The sequence below is a fragment of the Miniopterus natalensis genome, chromosome 3, assembly GCF_054644295.1.
Source record: "Miniopterus natalensis isolate mMinNat1 chromosome 3, mMinNat1.hap1, whole genome shotgun sequence".
NCBI lineage: Eukaryota > Metazoa > Chordata > Mammalia > Chiroptera > Miniopteridae > Miniopterus > Miniopterus natalensis.
In genome coordinates, this window is record NC_142083.1 from 73024728 (window position 1) to 73038161 (window position 13434).

Below are 13434 nucleotides of genomic sequence, written 5' to 3' on the forward strand. Positions count from 1 at the left end.
AATTGGGGTTCAGAGGCTGAATGGTATGTGTTTCTTGATGTCTTACTCAATGTACAACTTCTCCATGAAACACTACTTTTTTGTTTTGTTTTGATTCTACTAGCATCTGGTTAGCTATTAGAAAGAGGAGTTAACTTTATCAATTCAGGAGAAACTGTGCTGGCTAGTCATGTCTTAAGGAGAGGGGAGTGGGACCTTGGGAATAAAAAGAAGACAGGCCAAACGATGGACTCCTTTTTTTTCTTCCTATTACCCACAAGAATGAGGGCAGCTACGTCCATAGAAGGAAATGGAACAACTTGAATTAAGAGTGGTCCAAGCAGTATGTGTACTAGTTCCCAGTTGCTCTGGAGATAGATCTCCCTTCCCCGTAGCTTAATGGCGTGTAGAATAAGTTTCAGTTTACACTGCAGCTGGATTTGAAAGTAAACAGTAATTAGGAGCAGGGAGGTCATGGTCTGGGTAGGAGTTGTGAGGAAAAGAAAACGGAAAAAAAGGGTTAACCTGAGCCTGTTTGCTAGAGAAAGGGAAAGAGCTTTTGGCACTGCTGAAGTCCTGCTACTGCTGACTGCCTAGCATACAATAAACACCAAATAAAAACTTGTTTGTGTTATATACTGGTGTCCTGGGTAGATTCCCTTAGGCAGGCTGGCATACCTACCCCCTAAGCTGCTCAGGGTTTTGGCTGCTGAATGCTCACAGCTCTTCCTTTCTGCAGAGACTCTGGAGGCTTGGCCTCAGATGGTAGGAGCTGCTGCATCCAGGAGTTAATCTGCCCTCCCCAGTCCAGCCACTGACTGACTGACTGATCTAGGGGTACAAAAGGTTGATTCACTTGCCTAAAGCAGGGGAAAACTAGTCTAGTCTTTGCTCCCCAACCCACACTTTGAGGATCAGCCTAAGGCTAGACTTTGCGACTCCATGCTTGGCTCTTGCCCTCTTGATCCTGTTTCATTCCCTCCTGTAAACATTTTTCCTGAAGAACATACCCTCAACCAATCATGTGGCTCTGAATCCCTGTGTCAGGCTCTCCTGTAGGGAACCTGATTTTTAAGACATTTGGTGCTGTGAGCTGTCCTAGGAGGTTGACTCTTAGAGTGAGTTTTGGAGTTGGCCACTGACCGTGAGGCAATGGGAACCCCCCCCTCACTGATGGTGGGTGAAGTATTGGTAGCCCCTGGTGTGTAGTGGTTCAGTTGTGAGACAGTCACTGTGGTAAACTGGGATGGTATATAGGTGGAAAAGTATGTACTGATTCGGGCAAGGTTTGGCAGAAAAAAATACAAATTATGGAATTCTTGCTGAAAGTCACTGATTGCTTAAAGAGGAAATGACACACTTGGGACAAATAACCACTAACAATGCAAAGTGTGAGTGTCAAAATCCTTCTCAGGAGCATTAAGGAGACTCTTGTCTCCTGCAGTTAGAAACACAGAACTAAAGGTCAGGTATAAGACTTGAGAATGACAACCTCAGTAAAGCCTAGTGTTAACGTTTATTGAGTATCATGTTCTAAACAGGCTAAGTGCTTTATGTAGATCGTCAATCTTCACAACATTATGAGGTAGTTTCACTTATTAGGACTCACTTTACAGTTGGGAAAAACAGGTTCAGAATAGTTAATTCACTTGCCCAAAGTCACACAGCTCTCTGTGGCAGAACTAGCATTTGAACCCAGATCACTTTCCCTCTAAAAGCTAAGCTTGTAAGCACTATATACTGTCTCACATCAAACATTACAAAGTGGTGAAACTGTTCTTATCACCTGTGTGAAAAAGTTTTGATCCAAGATATGATAAAATCATACAATTATAGAATCTTAGAATGGGTCTCATGGGAGTACCAAAACCTGCCTCCCACCCAGTGGAAGAATCCTCATTCAATATGTAGACATGTGCATGCAACAAGTGCTTAACAACTGTTGAACTGGAGAAAGCATTTCCTGGCAACTGACCAGTTTCTGCATGAAATCCTATCGATGATGGGCAGTTCACTGCCTCCCAAGGCAGCCGCCTCCATTGTAAAACAGCTCTGATTTCCAGAAACTTGTTTCTGAGTCAATACTATGTTGATCTGTAGTCTTACATCTTTCCTTGCTCCTAGTTGCAGAAAAATTTAAGATTTGAACATTTGACTGAAAAATATTTTGCTTTCATGCAGTCACCATATTTATCACAGCCTTCCCTTCCAAACCTCCTAAAGGAGAGGGAAACAAAACATTAGGGTTGCATATTTTGTTTGGTCAGGTTTAGACAAGTTAGAACAGGATTTGTTTGTTCAAGATGTATTTCCTTATCCTTTTTAACATGAAAATGTTGGGACTGACTGAAGACAAAAAGGAACCGAACAGTACAACCTGCATTGCAATCACATCAGTAAGTGGGTGCACCCGAGCATGTTGGTTGAATTCTATAGAAATGTTTGCTAAGGCACTGGGGCAGGGAGGAAGCCTGTGACTGATTCTATCTAAAAAATTGTGTTGTTTTTACAAAAGTACCAGAGCCACCTGAGTACTTCCAGGTCCCAGTCATTAGCTTGGTGTCCTTTCCTTGCAGAAGGAACAATTAGAAACATAACCATGCACTAGTTCTCAAATTTTGTGACTTGCACCTTTTACCCAGGAGGCTAGATTCCCCAACAGCTCCTCTCTTTCTCATCGGTGAGGAGCTGCTTCTTGACCTTGGTCTTATCCGTAGACTGAGATTAGATCCCCCTAGATTTATAGAGGAAGGCTCAGGGAACACCAAGACCATGAGACCTGCAGGATTCACACCGATGGGGTGGAGCTCTGGGAATGGGACACACTTCCGTCAGGCTTTGTGGGACTTGTTCTGTTTGTCCTGAAGGTCCTGTGCTCTGCTTGAAGTCCCTCTTCAGGACCAGTCATGTGTGTCTGATTTCCCAGCCGCAGGTGGTGGAGGGGATGCAAACCACTTAGCCACTGCCCCCCAGCATCTGGCCCCAGAAGGATGTGAAGAAACCCTCTCCCACATGTCCCTCCCTCTTCCCAGACCAGCTTTATGCTTTGACTTTACCTAAACAACCACCTCCATTAGGAAAGGCACTGGAGATAAAACATAAGATATCAGCACTTTTCTGCCCTTGTATAGAATCATAGGATGACTTCACCATAAAGTGCAGCTCTTCTGGTTTGGACCAAAGGAAAAAGAACAGAACTTAGAGGAATTCCAGAAAAAGGAAACTGCAAAACTTAGGGTGATGATAGATTTGAACCTCCTAAGTCACAGGTAGTAGAACTAAGAGACAATCCTTGAAATCAGAATTATAAGAGAAAAATTAACAAGCACTCTTGCTCCATGGGTAGTAAACTAATGATGTACCCACAGAGATACAGAAAATATAGCAGATTAAAATACTAGGGAAATTCAAGGGTGAATACCAAAATAGAGGAACTGTTGTTTTGGAATTGATGTCAATGACAATTTTAACTCTTCACAACAGATCTGTCTCTTGGCACCTCTGACAGGCAAAATGATGAGCGTGACAAATCATGAGTTCGATGCAGTATGGCAGCACATTGTTTTAACCTTGGCTGGAAATACTACAAATATCACTGATCATGAGGACAACCAGGAGAGAATAGGACTGGATTAGCACAAACCCATCACTAGGACTACATAAATAACCTTAACAAACCATTGGGACAATAATCTGGTTTCTAAGAGAAAAAAAGGTTATATATATTGTACACCTGATAATATGGTTATTTCTGTGCTAAGTACCTTACATGGTGTGTTAGTCTGCTCTGGCTGCCGTGACAAAATGCCACAGACTGGGTGGCTTAAATAATAAAATTTATTTTCTCACCATTCTGGAGGCTGGAAATCAGAGATCAAGATGCCCACAGGGTTGGTTTTTACTGAGCCTCTCTCCTTGGCTTGCAGAGAGCTGCCTTCTCACTGTGTCCTCATATGGCCTTTCCTCTGAGCATGTGCACTCCTGGTGTCTGTTCCTCTTCTTTCTTATCCAGTTCTGTCCATGAGGGCCCTACCCTTATGACCTCATTTAACCTTAATTACCTCCTTAGAGGTCCTGCCTCCAAATACAGCCACACAGGATGTTAGGACTTCAATGTATGAACTGGGGGCTAGGGGGCGGGGGCTACACAATTCAGTCCATAACACGTAGCTTACCAGGTATTTATAATAATTGCTTAGGAGTCACCCCAATTTTACAGTTGAGCAATCTGAGCCTCAGGAAATTAATAGATTGTCCATGGTCAGATAGGTAGTGAGAGTTGGAGTCAGGATTGAAACCCTGATGTACCCATCTCAGAAGCCTGAGTTCTTTCTCTGCAGCATGTGGAATATCTTTTTCTTATGTATTTTTATGAGTATTTATATTCTATGTTTATATAGTGCTTTAAATTTTCAAAGCATTGTCATCTGATCTTCAAAAGCTCTGCAGGGAAAGCAAACAGTATAGTCCGATTTTACAGATGAAGAAATGGAGCACAATGATATTATGGCTTGACTGTAACTCTGAAATGGAACCTGAAGCCTCAGCTCTCCTACATCCTAACGCAGATATAGTGTTTTACACTACAATGAGAGAAAAGAAGGTCTGTATCTGATGTTTTCACAGCTTTCTAATTCTCCCTTTCTGATAACATATTACTCAGGCTTCCCTCCCCATACCACCTTTTCAGAGGAGGGCTGACTGGGATATGAAGATGGGCTGTTTCCTAGCATGTTCTCAGCCTTACAAGAAGGCTTTTAGTTGGCATGGGTGTTTGCCCCAAAAGGGAGCCATATCTCTCCCTTAAGAGAGCAATATGTTGAGAGACTGTCTTCCATTCTGAGACCCTAGCCAGTCTTAGTCCAGGAATGAGAATCCTGGAGCATGCCCTTAAACAATTTATAACAGCTTCCCAGAATCATCTATGAGGCCCTCTGAGCAAACCAGGGCAGGAGCAGCTGTGAAAGTGGATTGTTGGTGCATCCTTTCTATCCTCTAGGGTCATGGAACAGCTTTTTCTTTCCTAATATTGTTTCTCACCTTCGACATTCTTTTTTTTTGGGAAAGAGATAATACTAATTGGGAGTCCTTATGCTTTGAAGGATTATTTGCCTGTTCGTTTGTTTGTTTTTTGCAGTCCCAAAACCTGAATAGCAAGGATAAGAATTCAGCTTATCACGTAATTAGTTATATTCTTATAATATTCATTTGCTTCTAATTCTTTCTGTGCACTTGTAGCTCAGTAGGGAAGTTCCACTTTGCTATATATTAAGAGTATTGGCGGTTTAAATGATTCTAAAGTGCTTTAGAATTCACTGTCTCACTTTAAATTTGCAGTTTCCCTGTAAGCAAGATGGAGCAGGTATTATAAAATAGATCCAGAAAAGTTCAGTAACTTATCCAAGATGTTAGCAGAGCTGGAACTAAAAAACTAATCTCAACACCACTGTAGTGATCTAAAATAGGAAAATAGGCACCCCTAAGTGGAATAGTGAAGAAACTCAGTCTGCCCTGGTATCTCCATCATTAGGCTTTATGATAAGGAGGAATGTGTTTTGGACTGTGCACTAGGGATTAGTTATTTCTAGCTCTGGCTCTCCTACTATTAACTGTGACCCTGAGCAGGTCACTGCTTTCTCTTGGGCCTTGTTTTTTCTTGCATGAAAGGTGAGGTGGTTGAATTAAACAGTCTTTAAGGGCCCTTCCATCTCTAACACTGTATTTCTGTTACCTTTCAAAGTCAGATAGGAATGGGAAAAAGAGACCCTGATTCACTTATCATTGTATTTAACAAGTATCTGTTGAAGACCTTCTATGGTTTAAAAATCCCAGAGATGGAAGGGAGAATATAGGCTGTGAAGTTCATCTTGGATGATACTAGGAACACTAGTTCCTTAGATACAGAAGGAAAAGGACAGGAAGTGAAACTGCTGAAGTGGAGGAGATATAAATTAAGGACAGTCTCCTCTGATGTCCTCCTGCTGTCTTTGAAGAAGGGAGAGTGAGAGAGGCAGCGATGGACATGGATGTCATTTCAAAAGTAGAGGAAAGTGGATTTTGGCTTATCCTTCAGGAAAGGGGCCACCTAGCAAGACAGAAAACTTTTAGACAACAACCACTACTCCAGTTCAACACCACTACTCCAGTTCAACACCACACAAAAAACTATGGCCCCACTCCTATTCCCATCAGCAAAGGCTGAGTGGGCTCACTAGGCTGGTATCAGTGGAGACCAAGTGGGTAACCTGAACTTCCAGCCTCACCCCATGGTAGCAAGGCTTCCCCTCTTCTTTTCTACATACACGAGCATGTTTATAAAGAGAAAGATTCAATGGAAAGGAGGATATTCAAACTAGAAGATGATTTGGTGGGATCAGATCCTAGAGATGGAACGGAGAATATAGGCTGTGAAGTTCCTCTTGGATGATACTAGGAACACTAGTTCCTTAGATACAGAAGGAAAAGAAAGGGCAGGAAGTAAAACTGCTGAAGTGGAGGAGATATAAATTAAGGACAGTCTCCTCTGATGTCCTCCTGCTGTCTTTGAAGAAGGGAGAGTGAGAGAGGCAGCGATGGACATAGATGTCCCTTCCATTGATTCCTTCTCTTTATAAACATAATCATATTTTCCCTATACTTAAAAACAAAAAAATACGTTCCTCCCTCAAAATCACATCTCATTTCTCTTCTTGTTTCCAGGCAAACTTCTAAATATTTGCGGTAGTCTTCCTATCCCAGTCTCTGTTTAAAGTGCCCTTGCTAGTTACCAGTGAACTGAACAGCACACACCTTTGACTTCTAGCAGTCAAGGCCTTTTACCATCAGTTCCCCATCTACTCCCTTTGAGAACTCTATGTCATTCCCACAGCACACCACAAACCTTCTGCCTTTGACCACGCTGTTCTCTTTGGCTGGAATACCCTTCTACCCACTCCCCTTCTAGGCCCAGTTTTTAAATGTGACTTCTTCTATGAAGTCTTTTTCATCCTTCAAGTCCTCTCTTCTGAGGGCCTACAGAAACTTTTTTCTCACCTGTATTTTAGCACTTTATTCTTCCTGCTTACATTTTAGTTGGTTGTCATCCCCAAGTTTGTCTTCCTCAAAAGGTTTCCCTTTAGTAGGGGACAAAGACCATGGTTTGGTCCCCTTTTATTGCCCCTGCAGCATTTAACACAGCTTGCCATTAGCAGCTTCCAGGCATCTCATACTGATGCTGGGACTTATTTGGGACTTTGGAGGTTCTCTGCTCTTCACCAACTGTCCCACCCCATCTCTACCTGCCCACACGCTCCATGTTTAGGAAAAGAAAGAAAGCAAGAGCTAGGAAGGAACATTAAGAATGACAATAGGTGGTAGGTGAGAGATGCCAGTGGAAGGTCAGAGGTGTTGTGGCCTCCTAGCACGTAAAAAGTATGCCCTTTCAAGTTAATTAGTGCTCATAGTTGACTTACAAAGAGCTATTGTCTCTACTTCCTGTCCTTTATTAGAAGCCAGGCACTCTAAGGGCTATGCTTGGATGTATGCCTGCAGAGTAAAATGTTGATAGTGCCAACTGTTGGGTGCTGCTGAAAAAAGCTATTGGCTCAATTATCCCTAAAAATGGTGGATAAGCCAAAATCTATTTTCCTCTACTTTTGGAAGATATTTTTAACCACAGATTTTCCTTCTTAATTATATTAAGTCTAATATTAAAATGATACTACTGTAACATAGAGGGGAAAACATGGGAAGCATTCAAGACCAGGAGTTCTAATACTGACTGGTGAGTCAGTTTTCTCACCTGCAAAATGAAAAAATTCAACATGATCATTTTAACATCCTATAAAGCTTTCTAGTTCCCTGGGCCCACACTAACTGGAGTGGGGACAGCCAGGGAAAGCCACATGGGGCTAGAAACCGGTCTCCTAACCCTGGGATCCAATGCTTGGGCTGTAGACCCACCTCTGCATCACCCCTTTGACACCAACCATAATGGTAAGAACTGTAAGGGTCTGCACACATAGTAGACCCACCCCCAGGATGGAGTGTCTGGTGTTAACAATAAACATTACTCCTGATAATGTATAGGGACTGTTTGCAAAACACCCTTATACAAAAAAGGACAGCCTCATAGCAAACCTGGGCCAGTCCACTTAGGGAGTGACAGGTCCACGACTGGACTTGGGCTGGATTCCTGTCTGTGGGACAGACCTCCTGCCATCATACGTCTTTTATCTCTCGTCAAAAATCCTCAATTTCAGTGTTTCCAGGCCAGGGCCCTGGTGCCCCATTGCCAGTTTTGCATGAGTAGAGCGTTCCTGACAATGCTGGCCCAGATGGGGTGTAGGCAAGATAGCTTTGGCTGCACTGCAGACTCCTCTCCTGAAAGCCACTGGGCAGGGCTCTCTGACTCTCGGGCCCTGGTGGGAAAGGGGGAGGGACACGGCACATTGGATTCACTGTCCCCATTTGCTTGGTTCAGACTTGTCTCAGAACTGCAGAGTGGTGACATAAAGCCTGCAGACTGACTGCTCCAGTGAGGTCCCTGAGGTGGGGGTGGGGGAACTGGCTGTCTTCCCCAGAACTACTCACTTTCTGGGCCCTGGCTTGTCCTCAAGGACACAAAATTAAGACTTGGTCTCTCTTGCCTCTGCCTTGGTCAATCTGAATTCTATTTTACAGGGCCCAAGCTGTTTCCAAACTTTACCACAAACCCCTAAAACTTCCCCTCTATCGAAGTGTGCAAACTCCTCTTGGTTTCAGTTGCTTTTCTCAATACAGCTCACTGTAATTTTGCATGAATACCTGTTGATTACTGTGCAGCTCTCGGGTCTTTTAGGTGTTTCTTGCCTCTCTGCTTCCTTTTACACACTGGCTGGAGACTTATATTAGTTTTGTAACTGTAGGTGGTAACCTGTTGCCTGGTTTTGTTGTAGATGCTGTCCTTGGGTTTCAGTTTTGTTATCCTAGTTGCTGTGTTTTTAAGGAGGGATTTGGGGAGATTCATAAACTATGCCATAATCATCACTATCTTTTCTATTGTGTCCCTTTCTGGGAGAAAGAGAAACCTTCACAGATATATCCTCATAGACAGCCATACACACCTCATTAGCTGGAATGATAACTCATTCCCTTGCTTACAGAAACCCAGTGACAAGGAGGATGGTATTAAGTCACAAATGGCATCAAGATTCACTACCTAGAACTAGCACAAAAAGGGAAGAGCACATAGGGACAAGTATGGTGAGTAACTGAACCTGAATGGGGCTCTCCTTCAAAGGAAGGAGCAAGGCAGCAATAATGGACAGGGGGACAGATCTGAGTATAAATTGCCAAGAGCACTAATTTTCAAAATTGACAGTAATTCATAAGAACTATATTTTACAGTGTTATCCTGTATACACACACATACATGTAATTGACACAAGTTTCAAGAAACAATCCTTACTGTTACTATATAGGAAAAGAAACCTAGGAAATTCCAAATGTAATTTTATTAATATTTAAATACAATATACCAAAAAATGCCTAAAAATGTACAAAACCAACATTTTGTAAAGATTGTATTTAATGTGATAGGTGTGCTTGCCTGTTCATTAGTTCATTCCAGTCAGGGCCACAAGCAGATAAGGCTACACGCATGTCAGGTGCACTGTTGAGCCTATTTCTTTTCTTTGTTTTTAATAATGTCAAGATTGAAAATCCTAGTTCACACAAATGGGTAGTTGTGAATGGTAATAATAGCGATATACTCTTCCTGCTTAGCAATAGAAACTCATCTTTAAGCTTAATCCAAAATGCTGAAAAACTTAATGTCTTACAATAATTCCTCAGTGTGAATGATGAATTGAGCTGCAATAATTCATTCTCTTCTTCAGGCACCAAGTTTAACTCAATTATTGATTCTGGGGTTTGAAAAGCAAATGGATCTTTCATCCAAATATTTTCCTTTAACAATTTAAATTTCTCTTCTGGAAAGTAATGACTAAAGAGCTAAGATAAAGAAGTGAGATGCAACAATATTTCTAATGTTATTTCTTTTAAGCAGTCTTCATTAATAATGTTCTCTTCAATGTGTTGTAACAATGTTGGGAACATATAGTAGCTAGGGTGATTACTTTTAAGTCTTGCTTGCCACAAGGGTAATGTCTTTTGGAATCCTAGGATATGTTCAAGATATTGAAATAGATCATTGTTTTCCCCCTGTATTTTCAAATTTAACTCATTAAGAATGCCAAAAATATCACTTAGATATGCTAATTTTGTTACCCAAATGTCATCTTCAAAAACAGTTGCCAAATGAGATTGCTTTTCAATGAGAAAAATGTAAATCTCATTTCTGAGTTCATATACTCTGCTCAATACTTTTCCTTGAGACAACCAACGAACTTCTGTATGAAACAGTAAGTGGGTATGGTTAACTCCAATCTCTGAACAAAGTATTTCAAGAAGTTGGCTGTTCAATGAACTTCCTTTAATAAAATTAACAATTTTCACTGCATTTTTCAATACATCCATTAGACTCAGTGGAATTTCTTTGGATACCAAAGCTTCTAGATGAATAAAACAGTGATTCCAAAGAGCACTGTTATGGGTTGCTTCTAACAGTTTTTCAATAACTATGCTTTGTTTTCCAGTTACATTTGCTGCTCCATCACTGGAAATTCCCTTACAGGTTTTCCAGTTTAATTTATATTGACCAACAATACATTTTTCTAATTCAGTAAATAAATCTAATCCAGTTATGTGTGAATTCAAATTTAAACAACACAACAGATCCTCTATAAAATCATCTTGCCACACATATCTCACATAAACCAAGAGTGTTGGACAACTTACAATATCAGTGCTCTCATTAAGTTGGATAGCAAAATCTATACCAGACTGTAGCCTTGAAATAAACATTGCTTCTAAATGTTTTGCAATAGTACAGATTCGACGAGATATTGTAGTGTCACTAAGAGGTATAGTTTTTAATTTATCAGCAGATATATCATCAAAAATTGTACGTACCATATCCATACATGCCGGAAGAATAATTTTTTCAGCAGCTGTGTGAGCCATTTCCTCTTTTGCCACTCGATATGCAACTAAATATGATGATAATAAGGCTTTCTCATTCATAGTTGTGGAACGACTAAGAAATTGTGGTGATAACTCTATTTCTTTCTCTTTGAAAATGGCCTTTCCCATCCTCTTCATCTTCCTCCACCACTTTCACTATCACTATGCCTTCCATTTCCTGGGTAGCCTGAGGAAACAGATCTGTAGTATCCCTTAATTCAGCAGTCATTATTCAGGTTCAAGGAACTGGCTCACTTGAGCCAAACAGGGTCTGTTTGCAGGACTGTTCTTTCTGTCCTAGATGTTTTATGAGATTGGTTTTTACAATCCTGCAAGGTAGAAAAATTTAATAAGTATTAAAAGGTAACACTGAATTGCTATGCTGCTAATACTTCATACAAGTACTCATGAAACCAATTCACTAAATCCAATGGTTGACATGGTAAATGCCATTTATGTTAGCTGTGTGCCAGGTATATTTGGTACATTACATACTCAGTCATTTAATACCCATGGAAACCTAATGAAGTACATATGATTATTATTCCTATTTTATCGATGAAAAAGAGAAGCTCAGAAAGATTAACATATAGGTAGTGCAGTACTCAAACCCAAGTCTGAAGCCCAGGGCCCTGACAATGTTGTTACACTGTCATCTAGTCACTCTAAAAAAGTGATCTGGTCACTCTTAAAAAGTGACCACCAAAGCAGGGTGTACAAGATAATCCACTGGGACACAAGGGGGAAAAATAGAACTTGTATTTATATTTTTAAAATATTGAAAACCATTTAACCTTTCCTGATAAGCCCTTTTCGTACCTCATCTTACAGCATTAATATTGTCACCATTTGTGTTACCCTTCTTGTGTTCGCCTTCCAACTATTATATTTTCTTTGCTCAGATCCCTTCATTTTTAGTGATATATCTTCCGAAAATTCCATTCTGTCTTAGGTATTTTAAGAAGGTTGAGGAAAAGTAATCTTGGTTTTTGACATCTGGGTCAAAGTTTTAAAGGTGGGGAGGGGGGATAACACATTCCTAGAGGCCCTCCCCCAGAGGGGTAGTATGAATCAAAATGAAGGGACTCCAAGGGCATGAAACTCAAAGATGCAGGACTGAGGTCAGGAGCATAGTCAACTCCTCTTTGACCAGGAAAGGCCCTCTTGGATCTTTTCCTGCTTATATTCTGGCCAAGTAGCAGTAGAAAGGCTGGATTTTATTTTACATTTCTTAAATGATCCCAGCACCAAGTCATCTCTTTTATTTTTATTTTTTATTGATTTCAGAGAGAGAGGAAGGGAAAGGGAGAGGTAGAAACATCAATGATGAGAGAGTCATTGATGAGCTGCCTCCTGCAAGCCCCCTGTTGGGGATGGAACCTGCATGTGTCCTGACCGGGAATCCAACCATGATCTTCTGGATCACAGGTCAATGCTCAACTGCTGAGCCATCCTAGTAATCAGTGGGAGAAAGACTCCTGGTCATTTGTCTCCTAATCGCCCAACACACTTCCTACTACCCTGCCCATAAACTCCCTTCACTACTCACCGCACCAAGTCAAGCTCAGCTACCACAACTGAAAAACCAAACTAATGTCTGAAATCATACATTTAGAAAACATTCAGAAAATAAGGAAATGGGAAATGTATATAATCTTTTCCTACTGCACCCAAATCACATTTTCCACTAGGCTTCAAACACTCTTTAATCACCACCATTAATGGTACTGGGCTGGGGGTGAGCAGATGATGTACACACACTTGAGGCTTAAACTTGTCCCCTATTTAAACACGCGCACGCACGCACGCACGCACGCACGCACGCACGCCCGCCCGCCCGCCCGTGGAGCTCGGTAGCTTCAAGAGCCTGCCTCATTTTACACGTTGGTGTCCCAAGAAAAAAGCACTCACCAGAAGGGCAGCATATGGAATGCTTCCGTGGAGAGCACAGAAATTAAACTAGGGTTACTTTTATCTTCGACACCTTGGGGCGAACACCGAGGACGAGACTGCCTCTTCCCAGCTCCAGAGACAGCTCATCCTAGAGCGGAAACGAGACGTCCGTCCCTTGCTGCTGGGGCGCAGGACAGAGAGTGGAGCCGCCTCCCCTGCGTCCAGGCGGGCGGCGGGGCGGGGCTGCGCAGCACAGACGCGCACAGCGGCTTCTAGTCCTGCCCGTCCTCCCCCGCCCGACCCACGCCTCAGCCGGAACCCCGGAGAACTCTGGGGGTGCTGGGATACAAAAGGGAGGCGACTCTGGGGAAGGGGAGGCAGCGGCCTTGGTACCAGACTCTCCGCTCGCCCAAACCCAGAACACTGCGCGCGCGCGTCACAGTCACGGAAACCTGAAGCGCGCCAACCTCTGCCAACCTCTGCCTTCCCCGGCTGGACTGCGGCTCAGCGTCCTCCCGA

The 13434-nt window shown here is 42.2% G+C and overlaps 1 non-coding gene across 2 annotated transcripts in view; it reads right to left on the minus strand.

Annotated features, from left to right (window-relative positions):
* Positions 1-13116, minus strand: part of ZBED8L (ZBED8 like) — a 19777-nt gene extending 6661 nt beyond the window's left edge. Inside the window, exons 1-3 of one of the 2 annotated variants that reach the window (XR_015714263.1) lie at positions 12934-13116; positions 10972-11351; positions 1955-2099 (exon numbers count right to left, since the gene is read on the minus strand). This is a non-coding gene — a transcript (ZBED8 like). Of the gene's footprint in view, positions 1-1476; positions 2100-10971; positions 11352-12933 lie in introns of those variants that run through there. The other variant, XR_015714264.1, reaches the window with a different exon arrangement.
* Between the last annotated feature and the right edge of the window lie 318 nt (positions 13117-13434).